The sequence below is a fragment of the Equus caballus genome, chromosome 2, assembly GCF_041296265.1.
Source record: "Equus caballus isolate H_3958 breed thoroughbred chromosome 2, TB-T2T, whole genome shotgun sequence".
NCBI classification, from domain to species: domain Eukaryota; kingdom Metazoa; phylum Chordata; class Mammalia; order Perissodactyla; family Equidae; genus Equus; species Equus caballus.
The window spans coordinates 21905897-21922224 of NC_091685.1; the positions used below are offsets into that span (position 1 = coordinate 21905897).

The 16328-nt window shown below is 33.7% G+C and overlaps 1 protein-coding gene across 16 annotated transcripts in view; it reads right to left on the minus strand.

Moving 5' to 3' along the window:
* ZMYM4 (zinc finger MYM-type containing 4) overlaps positions 1-16328 on the minus strand; it is a 168067-nt gene that overhangs the window by 73629 nt on the left and 78110 nt on the right. For 3 of the 16 annotated variants that reach the window (XM_070260449.1, XM_070260446.1, XM_070260452.1), the window contains exon 3: positions 10652-10811. The exons of the other annotated variants lie outside the window; for them this stretch is intronic. The gene's annotated coding sequence lies outside the window, so the exon portion shown is untranslated. The remainder of the gene's footprint in view (positions 1-10651; positions 10812-16328) is intronic. 16 annotated transcript variants of the gene reach the window in all.

Here is a 16328-nt window from a genome sequence, read left to right on the forward strand (position 1 = left end):
TGAAAAGATGCTGTCAATCAACTGAATCTAAATGACATTTATAAAATAACCCCAAAATGACAGGATACATATTCTTTTCCAGTACACATGGAACAATCACCAACAAAGATCACGTGATAAATGATGGAAATATTGTATGGTATCAAATAGTGGAAATCATACAGAATATTTACTTTAACCAAAATGGAATTAAACTAGTACTCAACAAATGCACATTTGGAAAACTCTCAAATATTCAGAAATAAAACAAAATCCTTCTTAAGAAAAAAAAAGAAGGAAAATGAGAAAATATTATGAATTGAATGACAATGAAAACACAACATTTTAGAAGTGTAGTAAAAGAAGGGCTTAGATGGAAACGCATAGATTTATATGCCTCTGTTAAGAAAAAACAAAAGTCTGGGGTCGGCCCTGTGGTGTAGTGGTTAAGTTCAGCGCATTCTGCTTCTATGGCCTGAGCTTGCAGGTTCGGATCCTAGGCACAGACCTACACCACTCGTCAACCACACTGTTGTGGCAAGCCACATATAAGTAGAGGAAGACCGGCAGAGATGTTAGCTCAGGGCTAATCCTCCTCAGCAAAGGAAAAAAAAAAGAAAAGGAAAAAAGTCTAACATCTACAACCTCAACATCCACCTTAAGAAGCTAGAAAAAGATCAAATTAAATCCAAAGTAGAAGGAAGGAATAATAAAGAAAGAAGAAAAATCTATGTAATAGAAAATGGACAAACACTGGAAAAAAACTAATGAAATCAAAAGCGAGATCTTTGAAAAGAACAAAATCGATAAACCTCCAGACAAACTGATCATTAAAAAAAGAGCGACTACTATCAAAAAAACAAAAGTAACAAACGTTGGCAAGGATGTGGAGAAATTGGAACCCTTATGCAGCACTCTTGGTGCAATGGCAAAATGGTGCAGCTGTTACAGAAAACTGCATGGCAGTTCCTCAAAAAGTTAAAAATAGAATTACATATGATTTCTAAATAACTGAAAGCAAGGTCTTGAAGACATATTTGCATACCATGTTCACTGCAGCATTATTCACCATAGTTAAAAGGTGGAAACAACCCAAGTGTCTGTCCATTGATGGGTGAACTGATAAACAATACATGGTATATCCATAAAATGGAGTATTAGTCAGCTTTAAAATGGAAGGAAATTCTAGCACATGTTACAACATGGATGAACTTTGAGGACATCATGTTAAGTGAAATAAGCCATTCACAAAAGGACAAATGCTGTATGATTCCACTTATATGAGATACTGAGTAGTCAAATTCATAGAGACAGAAAGCAGAAAGGTGGCTGAGAGAGTCTAAAGAAGGAAGAATTGGGAATTGCCGTTTAATAGGTCTAGAGTTTCAGTTTTGCAAGATGAAAAGAATTATGGAGATTGGCTACACAACAATGTGAGTGTATTTAACACTATTGAACTGAACACTTAAAAATGGGTAAGATGGTAAATTTTAGTTTATGTTTATTTTACATTTGAAATATTTTAATAAAAAGTTAATACAAAGAAAGTTGAGAGAAGAAAAAGATACAAATTACTGATATCAAGCATGAAAGAAAGGACAGCACTAAAGATTTCATAGACAATAAAAGTGAATTAAGAAAATATTATAATCAACTTCACAGCTATAAATTTTATTTTATTTTTTTATTTTACTTTATTATTTTTTTTTTGAGGAAGATTAGCCCTGAGCTAACATCTGCTGCCAATCCTCCTCTTTTTGCTGAGGAAGACTGGCCCTGAGCTAACATCCGTGCCCATCTTCCTTCACTTTGTATGTGGGATGCCTACACATTATGGCTTGCCAAGTGGTGCCATGTCTGCACCCAGGATCCGAACTGGCAAACCCCAGGCTGCTGAAGCAGAACATGTGAACTTAACCGCTGCACCACTGGGCCAGCCCCATATAGCAATAAATTTTAAAATACCATGAAAAACTTTATGATGAAACATTAAAAAATTATTAACTTTATGGAAATGAACTCAACAGCTTAAATCTGCAATGTCTAAAACAGTAAACCATCAGCCATTTTTTACTATTTAAATTAAATAAAACTAAAACTTCAGTTTTGCACTCATCACATTTCAAGTACTCAACTGCCACAGGTAGCTAGTGGCTACTATACTTTAACAGTGTACATATAGAAGATTTCCGTCATCATGAAAACTTCTAGTAAACTGTGCTGACTTAGAGGAAATAGTTTGAAAGGTGCAAATTACCAAAAAAGACACAGAAGAAACAGAAAATCTGAATAGAGCCAGGCCCAGATGACTTCACTAGTAAATTAAACATTTAAGGAAGAAAATACCCATCTTATATGAATTCTTTCAGCAAATATAAGAGAAAAGAACACTTCCTAGCTAATTTTAGGAGGCCAGTATTACCCTGGAACCAAAATCAGAGAAAGATATGACAACCAAAGAAAACAATATACCAATATCCTTCATAAAGACAGATGCTTAAAACACCAGCATAAATACTTACAATTATTAGCAAATTGAATTTTAAAAGATATAAAACAAATAATATATCATAACAAAGCAGGATTTATCCTATGAATGCAAGGGGGTTTAATATTCAAAAATCAATTTACCACATTAACACAATAAAGGAAAAAACAAGACGATCATCTCAGGAGAAAAAGAAAAGGTATTTGACAAAATTTAGTATACTTCATGAAAAAATCTTTCAGCAAACCATAAAGAGAAGAGAAGGTCCTCAATCTGAGAGAGGACAATTTATATATATGGTAAAGATCAACTGGAAACTGAAATTTTTAAAAAATCATTATAATGGAATAAAAAATAGGAATATTACATTTCAAATCAGAAAAGAAAAGGATGGATTATTATTCACCTACTTGGAAGGAAATAATTGGCTATCTCTATGGGGGGAAATTGTCCCTCAATTTATCCACACATAAAAAATCCAGACAAAACATTGAATAGACAAAAAAAAATTGGAATGCTAAATTTCACAAAATATGTGCAAAATCTACAGACTGAGAACTACAAAAGGCAACTTACAAATTTAATAATAATTTAGAAATTTAAAGAAGACCTAAATAAACTGAGAAATATACCACACTCATGGATAGGAAGACTCAATACAGTTAAGACGTCAATTCTCCCCCAAACTAATCTACAGATTTAATGCAATTCCAATCAAAGTCCCAGTGACTTACCTGTAAAATTTACATGTCGATTTTAAATGTATATGCAAATACAAAGAATCTCAATAGACAAAACAATTTTTTTTGGTGAGGAAGATTCTCCCTGAGCTAATGTCCATTGCTAATCTTCCCCTTTTTGCTTGCGGAAGACTAGCCCTGAGCTACCATCTGTGCCAGTCTTCCTCTATTTTGCATGTGGGATGCCTCCACAGCATGGCTGAATACAGTAGGTCTGTGCCCAGGATCCAAAGCTGCAAACCAGGACCGCCAAAGGAGACGACACAGAACTTTAACCACTCGGCCACAGAGCCAGCCCAACAAAACAATTTTTAAGAACAGAGGTAAATGATTTATACTAACTCATTTTATAAGTCTGTAATTATTTCAAAGTGAAAATTTAAACTAAAAGTTATTTTAAAATATGGTAAGTTTTATTATCTGTACATTATACCTCAACAAATTTAATTTTTAAAGAATTTAATTTACAATAGCATAAGAAATTTAAAATATATAGGAATAACACAATACGCACAAGACCTATACTGTACTCTGAAAACTACAAAACATTGCTGAGGAAAAGGAAAGAAGATCTAAATAAATTAAAAGACAAGCCCTGGTGGCCTAGTGATTAAGTTCAGTGCACTCCACTTCAGTAGCCCAGGTTTGGTTCCTGGGTGCAGACCTACACCACTCATCTGTCAGTGGCCACGCTGTGGCAGCAGCTCACATACAAAAAGAGGAAGATTGGCAGTGAATGTTAGCTCAGGGCAAATCTTCCATAGGGAAAAAAAAAAAAATCTATATTTTGGGGCTGGCCCCATGGCCGAGTGGTTAAGTTCACACACTCCGGTTTGGCAGCCTTGGGTTCCGCCTGTTCAAATCCTGGGCGTGGACATGGCACCACTCATCAGGCCATGCTGAGGCAGTGTCCCACATGCCACAACTAGAAGGACCCACAACTAAAAATACACAACTATGTACTGGGGGGCTTTGGGGAGAAAAAGGAAAAATAAAATCTTAAAAAGTAAATTAATTAAAAGACATACCATATTCATGAATTGAAAAACACTATTATTTAGACGTCAATTCTTTTCAAACTCATCTACAGACCCAATACAATCCCAATCAAAATCCCAAGAAGCTCGGTTTTTTTCAGAAATTGACCAAGTTGCTTCTAAGAAATTGCATGAAAACGTAAAAAACCTAGAAAAGCAAAACAACTTTGAAAGATATTATTTAGAATATCTAATTTAATATAAAACTAAAATAACCATGACAGTGTGGTATTCGCCTAAGGATAGACATATAGATCCACAGAACAGAATGAGTCCAGAAATAGACTCAAACATACAGATGAACTGATTTCCAACAAAAGTGTCAAGGTAAATACATCAGAAAGAACAATCTTTTCAGTACATGGTGTTGATATGACAAGATATCCATATACAAAACTTACTTATTTTGACTCTTACATTACATTATACACAAAAACTAACTTGAAATGGATAATAAACCTAACCATAAAAGGTAAGTCTAAAACTATAAAGTTTCTAGGAAAAAACAAGTGAAAATACTCATGATCCTGGGACAGGTTTCTTAGGACAGAAGGAATACAGATCACAAAAATGTAATAATGATAACAATATAATGAGACATCATCAAAATTAGAAACCTGTGCTTTTCAAAGGACACCACTAAGATAATGAAAAGACAAACAACAGACTGGATGGATGAATGGATGAGTGAGTGGATATGCAAAGAGATACATAGATAAATACAGACAGATGGAGATATAAAGATACCCCCATCTATTTCTATCTATTGATCTATATGACAGAAGACTTGTATCCAGAATACATAAAAAACTTTTACAACTTAATAATAAGAAAGACAATCAAATTTTAAAAATGGGCAAAGGTTTGAACAGACACTTAGCAAAAGAACACTTAAGAACGGCCACCAAACACAATGACAAAATGTATGACATCTTTAGTCAGCAGGGGAAATGTAAATGCAGCAAGAAAACCACATTGCAATGCCACTATTCGTCCCACTAAAACAACTATAATTCAAAGGACAAAGGGACCACAAAAATGAAATGGACAAATTCCTTGAAAAGTACAACTTACCAAGATGAAACTGGACACAAGATGAAACGTAAAATACATATAACCTTATATCTATTTGAAAAATTGAATTCATAACTTAAAACTTAAAACCAAGAAATCTCCAAGCCTCGATGATTTCACTGGTGAATTTTACAGAATATTTAATAAAGCTATAACTTCAATCATATACAAACTTTGTCAGGAAAATCCTTAACAAAATAGCAAATTTGAATCCAGCAATATATAAATACTAATATTCTTCAGCCATTCTTCAAGGTAAAATGGGAATTTTTTTTAAATGTAATAAAGCCTATGTGACAGAAACAAACAACAATTAGCCCTAAATGACAAAATATGAGAACTACTTAATTGGAATCAGAAATTAGTCAAAGATGACAACTATTTTGATTTTCATTTAATGTAATCCTACAAGTTTTAGCAAAAACAAATTACATAATTTGAGCAGTCACTGGGAAAAAGAAAGAAAATACTTTAGTTGATATGGTTTTATGTCTAGATAACTACAAACTCAAATTTTAAAAGACGACTAGATTTAAGAAGGGAATTCACTAAGACAGCAAGACTATTCCTGCAGTAAGAATCTAGAAATGAAAAAAATACTCCATGTGCAAAGGTGACAAATAAGATACTTAAGAACAAATGATACAAGAAAAGCACAATACATATTACTTGAAAACAACTATAAAATTTAAGCAAATGGCATAAAGCAAGATCTGTAGGATAAGATGTCTGTTCCCAAGTGGAAAAATATAATAAAAATATTGATTCTTCCAAGGGTAATATATAAATGTATTTTTCAGTTAGAATTCCAACACAGTATTTTTGGAAATTGATTTTATTCATGTTAAAATTTAGTGGAAGAATAGCTTAAAGAAAAGTTTTAAAATAACAAATAATAAAACTAAGACAGTAGCTTGACATACAGCAGATAAATGTCTATACCCCAAAGCCAATAAATATATAGTAATAAAATATTTCTTATAATAAGTACAAATGATAAAATCAATGATACTGGCATAGAAATAAATGTTAGTATTTAGTATTAATTATTAATATATAAATATTAATAGAATTAACAGAAATTCCAAAGAGATTCCCATATATATAGAACTTAAATATCTCAATGCTGGAATTCAGTTCAATGATGAAAACATCAACTATTTAGATAAAAAGATGAATCACTTAATATATGGCAGCAAAATCAACTATTCATCTGAAAACAAAAGTGGACCCCAATGTTATCCTATATCCAAAAATAAATTTCAAAGGAACTAAGATTTACATGCTAAAATGTAAAATTAAAAGCTTGCAAAATAATCCTTTATACAGTAATTTATAAAATTTTAGTGAAACGCATTAAAGATTTAAATAAATGAAAAGATATACCAACTTGATAGACAGGAAGACTCAATATCATAAACATGCCAACTCTCTCTCAATTGATCTATAGACTTAAGACAATTTCAATCAAATTCCCAACAAGATTTCGCTATTTGATTTTGTTTTGTTAGGGATTTGGAAAGATACTTCTAAAATGAACAGTGGCAAGAAAAGGCAAAACATTCCTGAAGAACAATTTTTAGGGATGTGAACCATCAGATTATCAAGACTTATTATGTAACTAAATTAATTAAAACAATAGGGTACTGGCACAGGAATAAACAAATAGTCCAATGGAACACTAACCGAGAATGTGGAAAAAAGTCCACAGATATACATTATAGAGCAGCTTTGCAGAACACCAGGAAAAGGAAATAGTATTTGATAAATGGTGGTGAGACAAATTTGTTGGCATTATGAAAAGAAATAAAACTAGTTCCCTAACCCAAGCCATACCAAAAATCAATTCTAGAATAACTCAAGAACTACATGCAAAAGGTAAAACCAATGAACATTTTAGGAAATAACGTAAGAGGTCTTTCTGACCTCAGCCTGGGAAAGATTTTCCTAAATAAAATGAAAAGAAAACGCAAACCATAAAGGCAGAGACTCATACATTGATTACCATTTGACTACATTAAAGTTAATTTCTGCTTATGCAAAAACTTTATAAAAACCAGTTTGAATTAGGAGAAGTTATCTGCAATATTTATAACCGATACGTTTACTCTTCAGAATATTTACAGAATTCCTATAATTCAGTTAAGAAAAGATCAACAATCCACAGCAAGTAGGCAACAGATTTAATTAAACAGCCATTTTGCAGAAGAGGAATCAGAAATGGCCAATAAACATGAAATATGTTCAATTAAATTATTATTTAGAGAAATGCAATTTTAAAAAAATGAAACCCATACCTACCATATTGACAAAGTTTAAAAGTCTGATAATATCAAGGATTGGCCAGAGGCATAGTGACTAAAACTCTAACCAATGGTAGAAGTGTAAATGGATAAAACTACTTAGGAAAATAAGTTTTGCATTTCTCGTGAAGTTGAAAATGTACACACCCTAAGCCTGAGCAATCACCTTCCCATATACCAAACCCTAGAGTAGGGGTAGGTAGACTATGTCTGCATTCTAAATCCAGAAGCCACCTGTTGTTTTCTATAACCCATAAGCTAAGAATGGTTTTCACATTTTGAAATGGTTGAAAAACAATCAAAAGAAAAATATTTCCTGACACTTGAAAATTATAATAAAGTCAAAATTCAATGTCCATAAAGTTTTATTGAAAACAAACAAGTTAATTCCTTTATGTATTGTCTATGGCTGCTTTCACACTACAAATGCAGAGTTGAGTTACTGCAACAGAGACAGTATGATCTATATAGCCTAAAATATTTACTACCTGGCCTTTTAGAGAAAAAGTTTGCCAACCCTTATACTACAGCAAGAGGTCTCAAACTTTTTTTTGACAAGACTCACCATAAGAAATAGATTTTTACATTGAATTCCACACATGGTACCTTCTTGTACATATCAGAAAACAAAAACAAAAGACAAGAATGTTCATAGAGGGAAAAGTGGTCATATTTTGGAAAACTAGACACATGAAGAAGTATAGAGACAACAGAATGAATTTTAAAATTGTGTATATTTTAAACACAAGACCTAAAACTATAAAACTCCCAGAAGAACATAGGAGAAAAGCTGCAGGACACTGGATTTGGCAACAATTTCTTGGATATGACACCAAAACCACAGGCAACAAAAGCAAAAACAAACAAATGAGAACACATCAAATTTTTTAAACTTCTGCACATCAAAAGAAACCATCAATAGAGTGAAAGGGCAACATATGGAATGGGAGAAAATATCTACAAATCCTACATCTGATACAGGATTACTATCCAGAATACATAAAAAAGTACAACAACAAAAACCCAAATAATCCAATTCAAAACTGGACAAAGGACTTGAACAGACATTTCTCCAAAGCAGATATACAAATGGCCAACAAGCATATGAAAAGATGCTCAACGTCACCAATCATTAGAGAAATGTAAATCAAAACTACAATGAAATATCACATCACAGTCATTAGGATGGCTACTATCAAAAACACAGAAAGTAACAAGTGTTGGCAAAGATGTGGAGAAATTGGAATCCTTGTGCACTGCTAGTGCAAATGTAAAATGGTGCAATCACTACTTGAAAACAGTATGGCAGTTCCTCAAAAAACTGAAAACAGAATTACCATATGAGTCAGTAATCTCATATCTGGGTATATATCCAAGAAAAACGAAAGCAGGATCTTGAAAAGATATTTGCATATCCACATTCACTACAGCATTACTCACAATAGCCAAGAGGTGGAAGCAACCCAAATGCCCACCAAAGCATGAATGAATAAACAAAATGTGATATATCCATACAATAGAATACTATTCAGCCTTAAAAAGGAAGGACATTCTGAAACATGTTACAACCTGGATGAACCTTAAAAGGGGGAAGGAATCTTCGTTCACTGGGTATAGAAATTTCAGTTTTGCAAGATGTAAAAGTTTTAGAGATCTGTTGCACAATAATGTCAAAGTACTTAACACTACTAAACGGTATAGTTAAAAGTGATTAAGATGGTAAATTTTACATTATGTTTTCTAACACAATTTTAAATAATTAAATAAAAATTGTAATATATAAATGAATTACTATACATAAGTGATGAATGAATGAGAGCCACATGCATCAAGACAGTCAAACCTCAGGAATACAGAATGAGAAAAAAGGAAGTGATAACGTACAGTTCGCTTCAAATACAATACAAAGTTCATAATCAAAACTAAACAAGATATTGATTAATAATGCAAATGTGGTAAAAACTGTAAAGAAAAGCAAGGAAATAAGCAAAATTCAGGATGATGACTATTTGGAGAGGAGAACAAAATGAGACTGAGGAATTGGCACCAAAGGCACGATGATGCACATTTTTTTAAAGCTAGGTGGTAAAGTCAAGTTTTTGTTTTTTGTATACATCTCACATGTTATAACTATTTTTGTGTTTACTTAATACTTTATGCAAATAGTCTTCTAAATATTCCAGGAAACTTTAGGATAGCATATAATCAAGGGGTAAGGAAAACTATTTTAGCCAAGACTGAAAACCATGATGTTAAAAAAGATCAAATTTTTATAGGTAAAAAACATTTGTTCAGGAAAAGATGAGACAAACAAAAGGAAACAAAGCAAGGGAAATCAAAACCCTCTACTCCATTATCAAAAGAACTTTAGGTCATGCATTCTAAAAGCTAGATTTTCTGAATGGTTAAGTGACTATCTTTCTAAATGTATACTTGAATCTTCTTTCAGATTCATCCTTTACCATGCTTATTATGACTTGACTTAATATTTATTACAATATAAAACAAGCCTACAACTAGGCATGGAAAAGAAAAAACTTTAAGAAATGGGCAAAGGATATTCAAATTTAACAAACAGTTATGACTAGATAATACAAGGGAGCCAGTCCAAACGTTAAACTCAATAAAAGCTGCTTAAAATCAAATTCAATAGGAATTAAGAAAATGCAAATTAAATTTAACACTGTGCTATTTCACATCCATCAGATTGCGGAACATGAAGAAGAATTATAATATACACTGATGAGAAGGAAAAGTGTTATTACACATTTCTGGTGGAAATGTGAGGCACTAAAGTTTTTTTGAAAAGCCAGCAATATCTATTAGAATTATACATATCCTTACATCTATTAAAATTATACATACCTTTTACCCCAAAATCCCCACTTTTTGTAATCTATCCACAGATATAAAGCCCTTATATAATAAGGACATACATTAAAGGATTTTTAATACATCATTGTTTATTGTGGCAAAAAAACTAGAACAACATGAATGCCTAAAAACAAGGCAAAAAATGACTTCTTGTACCTCTAAATCATGGAATGTTAAACTACAAGAGTTGGAGCTATCCAGAGGCTGGTCCCGTGGCATAGTGGTTAAGTTCGACATGCTCTGCTTCAGCAGCCCAGGTTTGCAGGTTCACAGTTTCAGATCCCAGGCGTGGACATATGCCACTCGTCAAGCCATGCTATGGCAGCAACCCATATACAAAACAGAGGAAGAGTGGCACAGATGTTAGTTCAGGACTAATCTTTCTCAAGCAAAAAAAGAAGAAGACTGGCAACAGATGTTAGCTTAGAATGAATCTTCCTCACCAAAGGAAAAAAAGAAAAAAAGAGTTGGAGCCATCCCAGTTGAGGTAGAGGGACATCATGAAGTACTCAAGTGAGAGAAGTCAGGTGAAGAAATGTATGTATATGATAATTCCATTTGTTAAACAAAAAACCACCACCCTCAAAATCCTTACATACGTCTATCTGTATACATTTGTGTATATAATGATTTTATGAGCACTGGAGAAAAACATGAAAGGCTACCTACGAAGCTGTTGACATGGCTTATGAGGGGTGAAAGGGACAATGATATGGAAAGGAGAGACTAAGCCAAGAGAAAAGGCAAAGTTACTCTTAAAAAATCATATATGATCAAATTTGCGCAGTTTATGTTTATGTATTACAGGAAGTGGTTAGCGTTGTGAAGAAAAAATATAGACCTATAGGATCAATTTTTTTTAAAGCCACCTTCTGGTTTAGAATAAAATATCCTAAAACAGGATTTTATGCCGTGACAGCAGATTGTATTTTCCAAATATGGTTGCAATGATACCTCCCATCTACATGCTTTCTACACTGTGACCTTGATCCTTCTCCTACCAAGAAGTGAGGTCTATGACCTCTTCTCCAGAATCTGGGCAGGCTTCTGACTTACTTGTAACCTGAAGAATATAGTGAAAGTGATGCTCTGTGACTTCTGAACATAGGTGAGAAAAGATTCTGTTTCTGCCTTATTTGCTGAATTACTCTTTTGCTTGGAGCCCTGAACCACCGTAAAAGAAATCCAACTACCCTGAGGCTGCCATGCTATAAGGAAGGCAAGGCAATAGAAGACCATGTATAGGTGCTCGAGACAGCAGTCCCAGTCTTTGAGTCCTCCTAACCCAGACTAGACATGGACAAATGAACTTCTGGATTATTCCAAAATCAAGTCGGTGAGCTTTCAAATCTCCTCAGCCAAGACCTAAGACACACTGTGGAGCAAAAAACAAGACATCTTCCATATACCCTTTCTGGATATCTGAGCCACAGAATCCAGGAGCATAATAAAATTGTTATTGTTTTCTACCACTAAATTTGGGGTGGTTTGTTAAGCAACACATACCAATAATCAGAATGCAAATTCAAACTATGTCTTATCTTAAATAATTTAGACAGTTGGCTCTAGAAAATTATGTTAACTGACTTAAAACGTGACACTAGCAATGACAAAGTCAAATTTCTAAAATATGCATCCGAGGTACTTAAAATTCTTTCACAAAATAATGGGAAGAAAAGCATTATTTTCTAAATTAGTATTACTTAACCTAGTAGGTTTAAATACGTACATAATTAACAAATGATCACTAGACATCTGACATTCATCCATGGTCTGAGAACATGTATTCTAGATGGCAAAAATTTTAGTTTTTAGATCTTTTCATTGGGAAAATGGGTGAGAACCCTGTATTTGGAATCATCTTATATTCAAACATTTATAATATACTTTCACTCTTATTAGTCTCTTATACTACTGATCAACCTAAACTAAAATTCACATACAACTTACATCTTCCTTTCATTGTTAAAGTTTCTGTGCCACCTCAATTTCAAAGATAATAATCTTGAAATACAGCTGTGAATTGTTTGCAAAAATATACACCTTTTAGCGATACTATAGAGATAAAGCAAAAGTTAGTTTAGTCCATTTCATTAAAAAACTTTATACAATTTGCTTAATTCAAAAATAATTTATGTCTATTTCATGAACTAATATTTAATAACTAAAATACTATTTAATAACTAAAAGATTCTTGAGAATAGTGGGGTGTTTACAGTCGAGGTCACCTCAATTTTGTACCCATGTTTATACCCCAAAGAAGACTATCTAGGCTTTGGTTTTAACATTTTTGTGAAGAAGATACTCCTTCACAATGCTGGAAGGATCCAAACAATATTCAGCAATAGATAACGTAAATAGAAATCTTTAAGTAGTTCCAGGGTTTAAAAAAAAAAAAACTGCTCAATTTACCAGTTCTTTTAAAAATTGAGCTGCATTGATAAGACAGATATATTTCAAACACAAACTGACATTGATACTCCATAGGCAGCCACAAAAACTTGTCATGGTTAATACCCATTAAAATATTTTAGTTACTTTTAGGACTTAAATTACTTTAAATTATTCTTTTATTTCTACCAAATAATTATTATTCTTCAAAACCTGTGATTCCAGTGATCTAGGGGGCAGTTCAGAAATAGGTAATGAAAGATTTAAAAGGAACAAATTTGGAGTTAAGTAATCCTACATTCAATCCTGATTGCACCACATAAAAGCTAAAAAATGTCTCTAAGCCTTAGTTTCCTCCTTAGTAAAACAGAGACCATTGTAATGTCTAGAGGGTTATTATGCAGAGACTGCATACCTAGTAACAACTCTCCCCCTTTTTCTTACCAAGAGATCCTTGATTTTATTGTTGGCAACAATGGACTCAGCTAAAGGGTTACAATTCCCAGATTTCCCTGAAGCTGGGGTGGCTAATGAGATGTAAACCAAAGTACACAGGTATAGAGTTTCTAGGAAAGTTCTTTAAGAGGCTGATTCTGTTAAGAAGTGTGCCTTTTTGCTTTCCTCCCTATCCCAGCGCAGGATGACGATAAAGCAGCCATCTTAGAACATCAGGGAATGGAAGCCATGTGCCAAGGATGTCATACAGAAAGCCAGAAGGCCCCTGGATTCCTGATAACCAGAGCCATCTTACCATCTTCATGAGGATCAAGGCTGCCCCAGGAAGAGAAGCCCAAGGCATCCTGCCCTACATACCAATCTATATCATCCTCCAGGAAGCATAGGACATCCTGATCTGATCCGACCTGATTCGGATCCAAAGTTATAGGACCACCCAATAACCAGACCTCACCTACACTGGTACCATTTTAATGATTTTTTTCATGATCTTTCCTACGTCTTGTAAAGAAATAACTCATGTACCTATGCCTTATAAATTTAGCCCTACTCTCAACCCATTGCAGCTCTTTACTGCCCATGAGTCCTGTCCCCATGCTGCAGCTCTTCACTGCCTGTGGGTCCTGTCCCCATGATACTCCATGCTATTCTCTGAATAAAACAGCAGTACTGCCAGACCTTGAGAGTCCAAGAAATTTGTCTTTCGACTCCTCAGCTCACAGAGCCCGCATCAATCTGGGCTTGTTTAACAAGAAAAATAAATTTCTATTATGTTTTATACATAGTTGAACCTAATCCACTAGTTGATACAATTATTATTAAGGTTTTTAAAAGATAATATATGTAAAGTTTTTCACAAACTCAAATGCTGCAAGTAATCAAAATAATGTAAATAATTTTTTTGAATCCAAATAACTGTACTTCATGAACAAATTAACAACGCTCTTATTTTTTCCTTAAAGTTCACAAGTCTGTTATATAAACTTATTCTATCAGTAAGAAAATCAATCATTGGTGAATGACCAGGTGGTTATCTTAGAGCCATTTAATGAATAAAAGTCCTTGATTTAAGGTAGCAGCTATATGAACACATTTTTAAAAAATCTCTCTATTAACTTCTTTCACACTTCACATAAACTGGCAATGGTTAAGGAAACAAGAGTTAGGATAATCCACCGTATGAGTTACTTCCTCTGTCACCATGTTTCTTAAAAAATCCACAGCACAAATTCTCCTGACAAGTGATAAAGTAGAAGTCAGACAACCCTACTTTCTCTTTTGACTTTCATAAAATGTTGAAGCCTTCTTTTATATCCCTTTTATTGAAAATACTACATTTTTGGAAAGTCAACTCAGCTTTTTCATGTTTAAACCAAATTTCCCAAATTCCTCACTGATGGCGTTAGGGTCTATCAGTTTATGTGTGTCAACAATTAGCGTATACTCCTATATTTTACTGAAAGTTTCAGATGGCTCTACCCTAGGAGAGCTGGATTTGATCTACAAAACAAATATTGGAAGCCCCATGTCCTGGTCATCTTGGGCAATGAATACATGGTAAGTCCAGTACTATGCTGGACTTTTTGAGGGACTTGCCTGAGAAACAGTGAATCTCCTTTATTCTAGACATGGACCTCAAGACAAAATGGTAGGCCTTGAATGACCATCTTTGGAATCAGACACTTCCTGAATACCATCTATAGCAATTTGCCCTCATCTCTCCTGGACAGGTGTCTATGTTCCTGAATCGTCTTTATGGAGACAGGCCAGAATCCCTTCCAAGCTAGTCTCTTCTCTGCCTCCAGAGCCTTCAACAGCCCTTAACAATAAAGTACCAGAAAGGGGGAGATAAAGAATAATCTTTACTGCATCATTTGCACTCAGCATTTGGTATAAAATCCTCTGCTTGTAAACCTCCAGCCTAAAAATGTTTTTGAGGGTGAAGCAGAAAAGCAACAGGCACCAGAAATATAATCCCCAAATGTTGGGAGTAGGAACCCAAGTACAGGAGCTTGGTTACCACCTCAAGATTCCCGTTACTACTTTGATTGTTGTTACTACAACATCTTTAAACAAATAAATCAAATTAAAACCTTCATTAGAAAGCTATTAATCTGATTAATTTCTATTACTAGTACAGACTTGAGCAAAGCAGAAGCAGGTAATCAAAAATTAGTCAGGGAAAGAGAAAAGCAGTGGCTGAGGGATACGTTCTAACAGTCATGATTTACTTTCTGACTCTGTTTTCTCTGACCATACAAGATTGATTCAAAGACAAACATCAGATCCAAGCTGGCCCAATCATAATCTTTTTCCCAGGAACTAGAAATTTAAAATGGATATACAAAAAGACTGAAAGTCATTGGAGCATAACTGCTTTCTGGCAGCACTAGAGAGAGCAGGCCGATGATCTCCTTTCATTGAGCTCCCTGGAGGAAATTTGTTCTTGACCTCCTCCCTAAATTCTGTGACATATCCCAATATGCTTCTAAAGTTTCTTCTGCATTAGCTAGCTAGCTGGAGCCTATTTTTGTTGCTTGTGTGCAACAAAAAGGACATTCAATAACTAAATACACTGAAGATCAAAAGAGCTAGTACCTTTCAACATTAACCTTAAAAAACTGTTATCAGTCAAAAATATCAACAAACTAATTCCAAAGAGAAAGAAAGTCCTCAGATCCTACTGGTGAAAGTAAACTTAAAAAACAAAACAAAAGAAATGCACACTGCACTTAACTCAGGAACTCTCAATGATGAAATTTGTCCTTCATAAACAACTGCACAAACCTCTTTTGACGAGTCATCAATACTATTTTTAGAATTTATCCTACAGAAACACTTCAACAAGTAGACAAAGATATATATAGGAATACATACTTAATATTGTTTGTAATAGTGAAAAACTGAAAATAATATACACACGCATCAAAGAGGAAGCTGATTATAGTACAACCATACAATAAAATGCTAAGCAGTCATCAGAAAG